The sequence below is a fragment of the Sciurus carolinensis genome, chromosome 13, assembly GCF_902686445.1.
Source record: "Sciurus carolinensis chromosome 13, mSciCar1.2, whole genome shotgun sequence".
Taxonomy (NCBI): domain Eukaryota; kingdom Metazoa; phylum Chordata; class Mammalia; order Rodentia; family Sciuridae; genus Sciurus; species Sciurus carolinensis.
Genome location: NC_062225.1, coordinates 41347678 through 41362082, shown reverse-complemented (window position 1 = coordinate 41362082; position 14405 = coordinate 41347678).

Genomic DNA, 14405 nt, shown 5'->3' with positions numbered 1-14405 from the left:
GGGCTGGGGAGATAGCTCAGCTGATAGAGTGCTTGCCTTGCAAGCACAAGGCCCTGAGTTCGATCCCCAGTACCACAAAAAAAAAAAAAAAAAAGAATTGAAAGTTCCTTAAATTAAGCAGGCCAAAATAAAACAACCCTTTTCAAAAAGCAGTGCTATATATCTATCCTGGACTATAATGCCATGAATACTTTATTACAGGTTTTATCCCATGATTAATCACTGTATGTGTCCCATTTCATGAAGTGATAATTGTCTTAAAGTAAACCTTACTGAATAGTAAGATATCATTGAAGACACAGATACAAAATAATATTTATTTTGGCTGCTAAAAGTTTTACATTTGACTTCTTGTCTAGTAACTGTTGGGAGAGATGAACTGATGTTGTTCTATTCTTTAAAAAAATTTTTTTTTAATTTTTTAGTTGTCTATGAACCTTTATTTATTTTTATGTGGTGCTGAGGATCAAACCCAGTGCCCCACACATGCTAGGCAAACGCTCTACTACTGAGCCACAACTCCAGCTCGACATTGTTCTATTCTTAACAAATATTTTGATGATTGAGTTGCCCTATTCCTTTCAAAAATGGCCAATGTTCTTACCTTATTTTATTTACTCTGAGTGATATTTATTTGGCATAAATGAAACTGAAGGTTAGCCCATGTCTCTAACACACCAGACAGGATCCCACAGGACTGTGTGGTTGGGCAATTCCCATATGGCAGTTGTCAAATTATATGAGATTCATTCTTTTTGTTTTCAAGTGGTTTATCAATCCACAAAAGACAAAGCCATTGTTTTGCTGGAAAAGTAGACAGAAACCACATCACTTTAAAATATATAAAACATGGTCCCTCTACCTATAGTCAGTGGAAATTAAATTCCCGAGGCTATGACCAAGTTCCATAACTTGTTCCCTTAAATTATGTACAGGCAAGTCTACAAAAGTCATTATTTTTCTCAACTCTTAGCATGAGTATAAAGGCATAAAGATATAAAATTCAGAAGTCTTTGAAGGATAAAGCAAAAATAACAGATGAATATAGTTTTTTAAAGATCCAGATGAAATAAGAAGGGGAAATATAGTAAAACTAATAATCACTCCCATCTTTTTTCCCAAGGCAGAATAAGGTGTGTGGTTTTGTTTCCTCTTTTGATTGTAACCTGGGGCTAGCATAAGAGAACAACTATCACTTTAGAGTTTAAACCTGCATTCACATACATTAGCTTATTGAGTTCCAAAATAAACCATTGTTATTTGACTCAATTTTTCAAACTCTAGTCTTTATGTTTAAAAAATATCAACAGTGGTACATAATCAAGAGATTAATTCAGGAACCGTTTTTTAAAAATAAAAATTGCTTAACAACCTGATTTCAAGGTTAAATCCCAATCCATCTCTTACATTTGAGTCACCCTTTATATATTTTAGCTCTCTACATTTTAATTACATATACATTTGCTAAAAACAAAGATCTTATTCTATTTGTACTTTTTGTAACCTACTTTTTACTCAGAAGGAAGTTTCCATGTTCTTAATGATCCATTATTTTAAAGTGTACATTTTGGTTTGTTGAAACCATATTAGACTCATTTCACACAGAAAATACTGAACCCAGAAGAGGCTAAGTGACTCAGTCAAGGCAGCTCACTAGTAAGATACAGCCTGGACTCCAAGCTCTGTCTTCTGACTCCAAAGCCTGTGCTCTGGAGCATACTCTGAAGGCAATGGTGTCCCTTTATTAAGATTTGACTCCCCATAACAATTCAGACTGGTTTAATTGATGTAATGGGAAATTGATTTAACAATAACATCAATATCACATGCATCTGTCAGCTTAAGAATCCAGAATTCTCTTGGCTGGTTCTGCTGTTTTTATAACTTAAGTACTTAAGTGTGTAAAGGTTGAGAATAGCATAACCTCTCCAGAAAACCAACCTACATTAACCTGAAACCCGGTCAGGAGGGTTTTTTGTTTTGTTTGTTTGTTTTTAAATCCCCTACAAATTTTACTTTGCTGGTACCTGTGTCTAATAAATTTAGGCTTTTGTCGGGCTGGGGAGATAGTTGGTAGTAAGGCCCTGGGTTTGATCCCCAGCACCGCAAAAAAAAAAAAAAAAAAAAATTTAGGCTTTTGTCATTCATTTAATAGTCAATTTATTTTAGTATTCACATTTTCATTCACATTTCCCTCACATTTTAGTATTCACAAATAACCTCTGGGTTATTTTTGTTTTCCATCTATTTTTTTATCCCCTTTCTCCCAATTGGTCTCCTAACATTCCAGTTTCTTGTCCAAAGGTCTTAGTAAGTTATAGTACCTAAGGTAATGATCTTAAAACTTCATGTATCTCTACCTCTCTCTCTCTCTCTCTCTCTCTCTCTCTCTCTCTCTCTCTCTCTCTCTCTCTTTTGATGGACCTTTATTTAATTAATTTATATGCAGTGCTGAGAACTGAACCCAGTGCCTCATACATGCTAGGCAAGCACTCTACCTCTTAAGCTACAACCCCAGCCCCTTCATGTGTCTTTACTACTGAAAAAAAATTGTTTTGTAAATTTCTCCCCAGTAATAGAAGGCTAAGGCAGAGACTCTTGGTACTGAGTTCTAAAAGTTGTACTGGCAAAAACATATTTAGTAAATAAAATGGTATTAGCTATTATATAAACAAGGATTTGGATAAATTATATAATAACCTGATTTCAAGATTAAAATCCTAGTCCATCCCCAACAAAGTGTTCTGCCAAGTTTCCAGAGGTTGGGAACAAAACCACAACTCAGCTCAGTCTTGGGCTACATTGTAGACTTCAGACCCAAGGAGAGAGAGCAAAGAAAGCATGCTTTATCTGAGCATATTAATCCCCAACTAAACAAACAAACAAACAAAATTGCCTTCTTCCACTGTCCTCCAAATTCAGGTAAAAGAACTTGAGGAAACTTTTCTCCCCAAATCTTGAGGGATTGTCCTTTATTTTTTTATCAACCCAAGAAAAATACCTAACAGGAGCAATCTTCCAGTCTTGTGTCTTCTTTCTGAATTCTTTAGCTGGGTTAAGGAGAGATCATCAGACTGGAAAGGAAAATTTAATTGTAAATGAAAATCTACTCCTATAAAAAGACTGTCAAACTGGGTACAGCGGTGCATGCCTGTAAACCCAGTGACTCTGGAAGTTGAGGCAGGCAGAGGCCAGTCCAACAACTTTGTGAGACCCTCAGCAATTTAGTGAGACCCTGTCTCAGAATTAAAAAAAAAAAAAAAGGGGGTGGGCAGGGAGCAGGGATACAGCTCAGTGGCAAAGCACTCCAGGTTCAATCCCCAGTAAAATAAATAAATAAATAAATAAATAAATAAATAAATAAATAAATAAATAAATAAATAGATACAACTCAGTAGGATGTGTTGTCTATCTAGAGGCAAGTTCCTCCCCTCTGGAGGAAACTACATCCCTCACACTTCACCACACTCCTTCTTTCCTATATTACTGAATCTGAAAATAAGTGAATTTTACTATAAAGTAAAGGAGAAAGGGAAGGGGATTCAACAGATTGCAAGTTCCATTTTTCTTCTCTATTGTTATTTACTCTTAGCATATGACTTAAAAAGAACCTTGCCCTTTCTTGCAATGTTTGGTAAATTGAACCTTTGATTCAAGAAGGGAAAGTGGGCACTTAACATTATCATTGTTTCCAATATTGCCATTGTGTTTGCTGGTTTCAGAATTAGTTTTGCATAAAACAGCAGTGAGGGAGTGAAGACTTGAGGTCTAATGAGAGATCACTGGACTTCAGTTGTCAGAGATTGCTGTTCTTCCAGGTGTGAGCCACCAGGCAGCAACAAAATGTGACAAGTCCTAAACCTGAACCCTTTCAGAGAGTTGCTCAAGTGCTAGTGCTATCTAGGGAGAATGCAGTTATTTAGTGACAAAGGGCAGTGGGTAATAAAGAATAATGAAATTATGGTTTTACTGGTAAATGGATGGAACTGAAGAACATCATGCTAAGTGAAACAAACCAGACTCAGAGAGTTAAGGACTAAATGTTGTTTCTCATATACTGTATACATATCCATATGCTACAGAGACAGGGGTCGGGGGGAATTTTTAAAAAAGGATCTCACGAAAAAAGAAGAGAGACAATAGAGAGGAAGAAGGGGATTAAGAGGGAGAAAGGGAGGAGGGGAGAACATGGGGAAGTACTAGAGGATGAAATCTACCAAATTATGCTATGTCCATGTACAAATATGCTACAATTCATATACATATACATAAACAGATATAGTGATAATGCAGTAATTAAAGTAAAAATAATAAGAATAATAGAAGGGAGATCAGTAGAGCCAGTAGATTAAAGGGAGGGAAGAGGGGGAAAAGGGGGAGCAAAATGAAGAAGGAGATTGAGTAAATTATGTTATGTACATGTATGAATATGGCATAATGAATCCCATTGTTATATGTAATTATAATGTGCCAATAAAAATACATTTAGAAAAGTGAAACTATAGAGAAAATATAACAGGAATCTGAAAGTCAAGAGTCACTGGACTCAAATACCACCTTTATCATTAACTAGTTATAACCTAACCTTGGGTAATCTTTGCATTCATCTGCGAAGTGGGGAAAATAACACACTTCCCTGTTTTTGTCCCATGATGGTAGCAAATATCAAATAAGATGATATGTATGAAAATATAAAGTATTTATATACAACTAAGATAGCATGACTGAAAGGAAAGGACAGCTGTGTCAGGGATTGCTAAGGTATGTCCCAAAAGCATGATTCTATGCTATTGACAGGTTTGGTCATTTGAAGACAGTCAAATTTATTTTTAAATATCTGACTTTGCCAGAAATGTTAGCAGACGATTTATAGCTAACTGTGTTTTACTTGGAAGGCTAGGACTATCACAGTCATGCAATGTTGCAAAATACGCCTTTTCCCATTAGTTTTTCACCTGGAAGGAAATACACAACTTCTGCTTGAAGAGTAGTGGGATATGAAGGGGGATTGTATCATATCCTGAGGGGGAATTGGAGGGCAGGAAATTAGTGTACCATCTCAGAGAAGGATGAGGAAGTACTGGAACACCTGGGTGTATTTATCCCAGAGAAATAAATGTGATGGGAAGAACACAAATGTTGTCATAAAATATTGAGAAGGCCATTACAGAGGAGATGAATAGATACTTTGTTTCAGAAGGGAAGTCCCTGGGCAAAACATGGAATTGTTGGATTGAATGATCTCTAAGTTCCCTTTAATAAAATTTGGATGCTCCAAAGTTATAGGGAGAGGGGCTGTGGCTCAGCATAAGGGAGTACTTTCGATAAATAAGAGTTCCCCTTCAATGGGCAGAGATCCCAGTCCCTAGAGATATGTTGACATTCAGAAGGAGGCTGGATTACTATAGAGACAGGATGTGGATGGCACACCTGCATTCTGAGTGAAATCAAATCAAACTTCATGCCAGTGGAGGCCCTTTCAATTCTAAGACAGCTTGATTCTTTAACAGGATATTAAAAAGTGTTAAATGTGGGATCTGTGTGCCCTCCCCTGCCATATACCATATAGGTGGTGATTGTTAGCATTCTTCTCCCTTGCTTGCACCTTGTTAAGGAGCAGCTTTGCTAGCACCTTAGGATTAATACCTTCATTTCCCACTTTATTTAGTGGATATTGTTTTTATTATTTATTGTAACCATCTGTGAGCAGTTGTTTTTACAGCAGCTACAAAATCAAAGTCACATACTGACTTGCACCAAGAAAATCCTCTACTCAAGCCCAGAAAGAGGATGTCACTGAATTCTATTTTGTACATAGCATATGATAAGCTGGTTGGTAAAATCTAGAAATATATCAAGATCATCCTGATTTTTAGGAAACAGATGAAAGACATCACCAGTATCTAGGTCATAAGTCTGTAAGAAGTTACCATGTTTTCTGAACTTTGGGACAGCTAGTTTACTTGATTAGAGAACAAAATATTGCTAAATTTTTGAAAACAATTTCACCATTAGTTAACCATAACTTTTCCAAGCAAAAGAATAAGATTAGCAACAGCAAATTCACTGACCATCCTGTTCATTGGCTGTGAAGTTCATCCTAACACAATTATGAGGAGGCTAAACATAAAAATTGAATTAACATGAAAAAACAAATAAGCAAAAGGAAACCAAAGCAATGCTGGTGTGCCCTAAGCAGGAAGTAGAAGACAGACAAAAAGGAAAAAATGAATGCATTAGGATGTTTTCAGTAGCAAATACCAGAAAACTCAGCTCAAAATGGCCTAAGCAAAGGGAATTTATGGGCTTACCCAACTGAAAAGTTCATATTTGGTTGACTCTAAGGAGGCAAGTAGTGTCAAGACAACATTCCCACTCTCCTATCCCATTTTATCCCCTTGATCTTTTTTATCTTTCTGCTTGACTTTATTCTCAGGTGATTCCTTCTATCCAGTTACTACTAGAAGCTCCAGGCTTACATTCTCCCAACTCCAAGTCAAATAGAGACAATATCTCTTTCCCAGCAATTTCAGCAAGAAGCCCTGAATTGAGTCTCATTGGCTTGACTTGGATCGTGTGCTTTTCTTTTCATTATTGGTAGAGGTCTCAGTAAGGTTGGCACCTAAACTACACAGAAACTGGGAGAATTAGGGAAGGAGGAGGTAGACAAAAATGACAGATCATTTGTTCACTCAGAACAGCTGCAAGGAATGTGGTGACATCATGGATAGCTGGGAAATTATAGCTCTCAGGGCCTTGGGCAGCTGGAAGTCCAGTGTTTGCTATTTTATGAACTAGGCTATAGGCCTCCCATAGATGAAGATGAGCAGTTCTAAGAATGCGCAGTAGTTCTGGGGGTTGGATGGTCTTTAGTCCAAGAATAAATGTCAGACACACTTGGCACAAGTCCTGTTTTCTCAGAGTGACCTTATCAGGTACAAGAGCACACATATTGGAACTCAGAAACTAGTAGTGTCATTTTAGGAAATGAAGAACCCTGTAAGAGTATATGGATGTGCACAGATGTTTAGATGCATGCATTGGCAGCCTTGATGCTGTATCATACAACTTCTCAGAAGAGCAAATAAGAGATCCTGAAAGTGCATCCAGCAAGAGAGGGGCAATATGCATTAACACCTGGGATAGATTCCTCTATGGGTGAAGAGAAGCGGGAGGAGGCAGGTAGAATCACTCCTTGGGAAAGGAGAGGTGGTACAATGCTGTTTGTGTTCTATTATGGAGGTAGGTATATGGATCTGGACAAAGTAAAGCTTTTTAGTAAGTTGAAAATTTGATTTGTCAACGAAGGGAGGGAAAAACAATAGAGAGAGGAATACTGAAGTCCTCTGGGAACCCAAAATAAGTCATGGAGTTTCAAGAGCCATTAATTTGATTTTAAGCACATAGAACCTTAAGGCACTGACAATAAATCCACTGGAGCAGCCCCTTTTACCCATTATTACCAAACTTTAGTTACAGTCAAGAGTAGATATTCTTCTTAAAAAGCATTTGCATTTCTTAACGCTAGAAAAAATATTAAAACCCATCAATGGCTTAAAAGGAAAACCATATTCTTCACTGAAAAGTGTCCTTTTTCATAAAATCCATCAGAAAAGGAAGCAGGGAGGTAGAGAAGGAGGGAGTTTATGTGTTAGTTTGCTAGGTCTTACGTAATGAAGTACCAGAAACTTAGTGAATAAGAAAATGTATTGTCTTACAGTTCTGGAAATTAGAAGTCCAAAATCAAGATGAGGCGTCAGCAATGTTGGTCCCTTCTGAGGGTTGTGAATCTGTTCCATGCTTCTCCCTCAGCTTCTGCTAGTTTGATGCCAATCTTTGGTGTTCCTTGGCTTGTAGAAGCACCGCCCTGACCCATGCCTTCATTTTCACATGGTGCTGTCCCTGTGTGACTGTCTGTGTCCAAATTTCTCCTTTTTAATAAGGCTATCAGTCATACTAGAAGAGGGGCCCACCTAATGGCCTCAACTAATTATATCTGCAACAACCCTACTTCCATTCACAGGGAGGGATCAGGGGTAGGACTTCTATATATGAATCTCAGAGGAACACAAATCAACCCAGATCAGTCCTTAATATTTCTTAGTAATCCAGAGTTTATAAGCAGCCATAACTTTTGAGTTTGTGTGAAAATTCTAGAACTAAATATGTGTTTAATGCTATGGGGGTTGAGAACTTCAGAATTCCCTCTTTCCCATCACTGAGATCATCATGATGACTGAAGGAGAAAAGACCAGATTTTTCCAGCTTAAAAGATTTGTGTAATCTTTTGAAGCAATATATTGGAGGAAAATCAAAATTGTTATTGCCCAATGTGATGGTGCACACCTGTAATCCCAGCAGCTTGAGAGACTGAGGCAGGAAGATCACAAATTCAAAGCCAATCTCAGTAATTTAGTGAGGCCCTAAGCAACTCATGAGACCCTGTCTCTAAATAAAATACAAAAAAGGGCTGGGGATATGGCTCAGTGGTTGAGTGCCCCGGGTTCAATCCCTAGTACTAAAAAAAAAAAAAAAAAAAAAAAAACCAAATTATTGTATAAAGGGATTGATTCTTAGGCTTTTCAATGGGAGAGGAGAACACTTGAGTAGTTTATTCTTTCAATAGGACAGGAGAATATAGTACTTTTCTCTGACTCTTCCCTGACTCTCCCACCTGCTCTCTAAGGGAGAGGGACACAAGAAGGGGGGAGTGGCTAATTCTTAATTTGACTTTTGAGAGCAGCTTCTGTTACTCACATAAACCAAGTGATCACATGGCACTAGAAATGTCTACTTGCCCAGTGTGAGTGAGGTTTTGTGCTGAACAAAAGGAAGACAGCTCTACATTTAACCACAGTCAAGTCCTTTGTGGGACAGCCAAGAATAACATGCATGATTGCAACCCATAAATAATACACCTCATGTCATCTGCATTTTGTCTACTCTTTAGGACAGAGGCAGCTATTCCTGGACAAGTCAGTGTTAATCCTATACTCCTAACTCTAGGGACAAGTTTTGCAGGGAGTGACGTTTTTCTTTGCCTTTTCCTCTACTTATATTTTCAGTCCAGCCGAGCATAAATAAGTGGGCAATTTCTACTCTGATCACTGAAGCTCTAAAGATAGGGCACTGAACCCACTAAATGATGAATACATGCCATATGGAGCTAACGGCAAGTTCTGATGTAAATTATCTCCTTATTGCTCTCTGCATTGCAGATAAAAAGTCCCTTGTGTCATCTCTTTGTACTGAGCTGTGTTTATCTGAAAACCACTAAAATCACTGAGAACCACGGAAACATCTTATTTCATCTAAAAAGAACTGCGTATTGCTTCTGTTAATGATTAATGAATGTTTTAAGAACATTATTTCATTTGGAATATCACATTTTAAACAAATGGTTGAATAGTTTTGGCCAGCTATGTTAATAGTGCAGTACAGCGTACAAGAATTGAAGTCAAGATTCTCTAACTGCAGTGACAATGTTCGTCAAGAACTTACTATGTACTAGGCACTTTGCATTCACAACAATTCTAGAAGGTAGGTCCTATGACCCCCACTTTACATATGAAGAAGTCAGAAGAGATGGAGTCAAATCCACACTGTCAACCACAAAGTCTGTGCTCTTTCCACCCCTGCATGCTACCTCTTGGTGTGGAACTGTTTGGATCTGAAGGATATACACATCTGCTGTATGTCTTTTTTTTCCCACATATTCATACATGCACACAATATAACAGTATAATTCAGTCAATATCACTCCATAGCATTTCCCCCCTTTTTTCTTTATTTTTAAATAAAGGGAATGAATTACATGTCCTCTAAGCTCCCTTCCAGTTCTATACACTGATTTCTATGATCATACCCTCTTAACTTTATAAAGTATAAGTAGACCTTTTTTTTTTTAATTTTTTTAGTAGACTTTTATTTAAATATTTCCCTTCTTCTTCAAAGTCAAAGACAATCCTTCTGTTGATAGGGCAAATATTCCTTGTTTCAAAGATTGGAAATAATAATGTTTGAAAACTGTTTTGCCTTGGGTCCATCCCCCTGTTGGCCTAAGTAGAGTCTTCTGGCAGGGCAAAAGGGGTGTGAGGGAAATCCCAGTTGAACTAGCAGAGCTCCTGAGGTTCTCAGACCATGTATGGGTGAGCTGTGTTGTATGAGTTTCCCTCTGTGTAGAAGTATAAACTATTTAGGAATTTCAAGTAGCCACTTATTATTTGCCAAATTTGGGGGTATTTGTTATGGTTTGGATTTGCGTTGTTCCCCAAAATCTCCTGTGTTAATGCAGGAATTTTCAGAGGTCAAGTGATTAGATAATGAGAGTTGTAACCTAACCAGTCCACCCTAGTTTGAATGGGTGGTAACTGTAGGCAGACGAGGTGTGGCTGGAGGAGGTAGGTCACTGGGGGAGTGCCCTGGAAGGGTATATCCTCCCTGCCTGGCTGCCATGAGTTGACAGTTTTCCTCCACTGGGCCCTTTGATCATGGAGTTATGCCTTACCTTGGGCCCAGAGTGATGGAATTGGATACCTATGGACTGAGACTTCTGAAAACATGAACCCTGTTTTAGTCAGCTATTTCACTGCTGTGACCAATTGACCCGACCAGCACAACTATGGAAGAGGAAAAGCTTATCAGAGGGCTCACAGTTTCAGAGGTCTTTGTCCATAGAAGGCCGGCTCCTTTCCTCAGGGCTTGAGGTGAGGCAGAACATCATGGCAGAAGAGTGTGGCAAAGGGAAGCAGCTCACATCATCAGGAAGCAGATACAAATATATACCCAAAGCTACGCCCCAATTCCCACCTCCTCTAGCCCCACTCTATCACTTCAGTTACCACTCAGTTAATCCCTATCAGGGATTAAATCACTGATTGGGTTAATACTCTAACAACCCAATCATTTCTCCTCTGAAGCTCCTTGCATCATTTCATATGTGAGCTTTTGGGGGACATCTCACATCCAAACCATAACAAGATCCAAATAAAGTTTTCCTACTCTAAATTCTTATTGTTGGGTATTTTGGTGACAGCAACACAAGGTTGACTGAAACAGTATTCCTACCGAGGTTCAACAAAAATACATTTATGACATGGCATATTCATTTCTCAGTGAACCCTCCCAAATTCTCTCTTTATCTTTTTATGAACTACTGTACCCACCTAAATATAAGAGGCAAGCCATGTTCTGTGACATGGATGGTAAAGGATTCAATGCAAAGATAAAAGATATTCTTTTGAAGAGACTTCTAAAGGATCCAGAATCTGTTTAGAACAGCTATGGAAAGGTCAAAGAGACCAGAGTTAGTGTGTCCTTATAAAGTATGGAGCTGAATATATTTGAGGAAAGAGAGCAAGAGTGAGTCAAACCCAAAGTAGTTACTGCCAAAGTTTTCAAGGGAATTGAGCTGATAGGTGGGTTCTTTACCACAGCAAATGAGTACACAGGATATTAGATGTGCTATGTTGGAAAGAAAAGAGGATTTTCATAGAAAAGTAGACTGTAGGAAAGATTCTTCAGTTTTTTTTTCCACTGGAATTTGACTCTCACAAAAGTAGTTAAGAGATATTTCCAGTAGTGAATTTTTTTAAAAAGAATTATCTCTTTCAAAAGTGCTCTGATTTTTAGCTTGAGAATTACTGAAGAAAGTAATTTAATATTGGATGTAAAAGTCAGATATTCCAGATAGCACAAGTGATGACTCTGTCACCTCCCTTACATTTTCTTAATTTAATCCACAAAGTAATATACTTTATGCTCTTCTCAAAAGGGACAGAAAGGAAGGAAATAGGTATTTACTAAGTACTTTCTATGTGTCAGACACATGATTATATTTTCTTCTTCACTTTGCCTTTCCTCCTACTCAGCCTTAATCACAGAGAAAGCACAAGAAATAAAGCATTTCTGAAATGGATAAATCAAGATATGACCTTTAAATTTTTTCCACAAACTAGAAATTGTGCATTGGTCCTCCCCCTCCTCCTTTTGTAGAAGAGTGATGCAGGACTGAATATGAGTTTTTTGTTTGCTTTGTATTTTGTTTTTGTTTTTTGGTCCTGGGGATTGAACTCAGCACTCTTATCCACTGCATGACATCCCCAGCCCCTTTTTTGTATTTTATTTAGAGACAGGATCTCATTGGGTTGCTTAGTGCCTTGCTAAATTGCTGAGGCTGGCTTTGAACTCTCCATCCTCCTGCCTCTGTCTCTTGAGCCACTGGGATTACAGGCATGCGCCACCACGCTCAGCTTGAATACAAGTTTTGGAATGACTAGTCTGGCTTTGATTCATAAAGGGCATGGGTGTAAGTATTGAGAGGCCATTTCAACCTAGCCCAAGAAAGGATGTGAATATCTCGTTACACAGGAGTCCCTGTGCATGTTTGAATCACTTGAAGCCCATTGTTTCTTAGTAGTCACTAAGCCAGCAAAAGTTTTTGAAAATTTAAAGAGAATTTTCAGTCTTTGGTTACTTTTTCATTAAAAAAAAAAAAAATACCCTTTAATGCAATAAAACTCAGACCACAGAAACACAAAAATCTCAAGGCCTCCTCAGTGAGCCATTGAAACAAGAAATAATGGCAGGCATAATCTCAACAGAGACAAAGCCAAATGTGATGGGAATAAAAAACAAAAGGAGGTTATCTCAGAATCGATCTGGTGCGGGGTAGGTAGGGTGTTTCCAGGAATGAACTCAGGGTCACTCAACCACTGAGCCATATCCCTAGCCCTTTTTTGTATTTTATTTAGAGAGACAGGGTCTCACTGAGTTGCTTAGTGCCTCACTTTTGCTACGGCTGGCTTTGAACTCATGATCCTTCTGCCTCAGCCTCCCAAGCCACTGGGATGATAGGTGTGTGCCCCTTTGCCCAGCTTCAGAATCTATTTTGATATATTTTTTATGAAACAAAATTTCTGCTATTTTGGAAATAATTTTTTAAAATTGTGACTATTTTCACTAAGTCGCCCTAATCTTTTAACTATATTATGATTACATTATTATCAATCCTGAGGGTTAGGGGCATGGTTCAGTGGTAGAGTGCTTGCCTAACACACCTGAGGCACTGGGTTCAATCCGGAGCATAGCAAAAATAAAAATTAAAAAACCCCGACTTTTTCCTAATTAAATCATTTTATTGTACACTTTTTCATCCTTGTGTTTAAAGTGAGGTTTTAGCCCTCAATGCATGAATGAAAAAGTATACACAGAAAGCATTTAGAGATATTATTTAAAAGAAAATAGACTTTGTAACTTCAGCAAGTAAGAAACAATTCTCTAGTCTTTTGTATTTTCTTGTTTAGCACAATTTGGATGGATGTTTTTAAAGTTTCTGGACTTAAAATAGAATTGTGGTAAATTTGCTTTTTAAATCACACTGGTATTGTATATAATAGTTGAAGTTTTAGGGAGACTTGCCCAGGAGCAGATGGACTGAAATCTTTTAGGAATCAAGGAAATTGTGAAAGTAGTCCAGTTAAAACAGTTGCTTACAGCATAGCACTTAGTGGATGGAACCTCTGGTCCCTCTTTAGAGTAGCAGGAAAAAAAAAAGCCCAGCTGGGAATCATGGAATACGTGTGGTTTTAAAAACAGAATTTCTCAATTGAACAATTCAAAATAATTATTATGTAAGATTGAAAAAGACTATAACCAAATACTGACCAGTTATAAAGCCACCTGAGACTCTAGTAACTAAGAATGCACGATTTTAAAACTTTCTGGGGTTATTCTTATATCACAAAAATGTTTAAACTTAACCATACAGGTTTAGTCAAGGTTAGGAAACTGGGATAGACTGAAAAAGAAATTAGAGTCCCATTGGAAACCCATTTCAAAGGAAAGATCCTGCCCTCTTCCCATGAGTTAATCAAATTTGAAACCCTCAGTGGTTGGAATTCTCTGAGTGATCTCAGCTGATATGAAAGTGCCAGGGAGAGGAGGCAGGTACACGGATGACAAACATATTTGTATGGTACTAAGTATTTGCCATTGTTGGCAAACTTTTGAAAGACCAAATCAAAAACCTTTGCATGCTCTTAGATTAATGTAGAAAGTTGTTCCATGTAATAAAAGGGGTTTTAAAAGAGTAAATGCTGCTTCTCCAAGCCAATCTAAATGCCTTTTTCTCTTTATTTTTCATTAGCCCAGTGTATTTATTAGTTAGGATTGAGTACCTTTACATGTGACAGAAAAAAATAAAATCAAAATAACTATGGCTTATGTAATTATTTCTGTTTCATATAAAGAAGTCTCATGAGAGGGAGTTCAAGGCAAATGTAGGGGCTCTATAAATTAGTGAGGGACCCAGGCTTCTTCCAACTTGCTACTTTACCATCCCTCAACCTCATTGTTCAGGATAGATGCTGAAGCTCTAGCCAACATATCCACATCTCATCAATAGG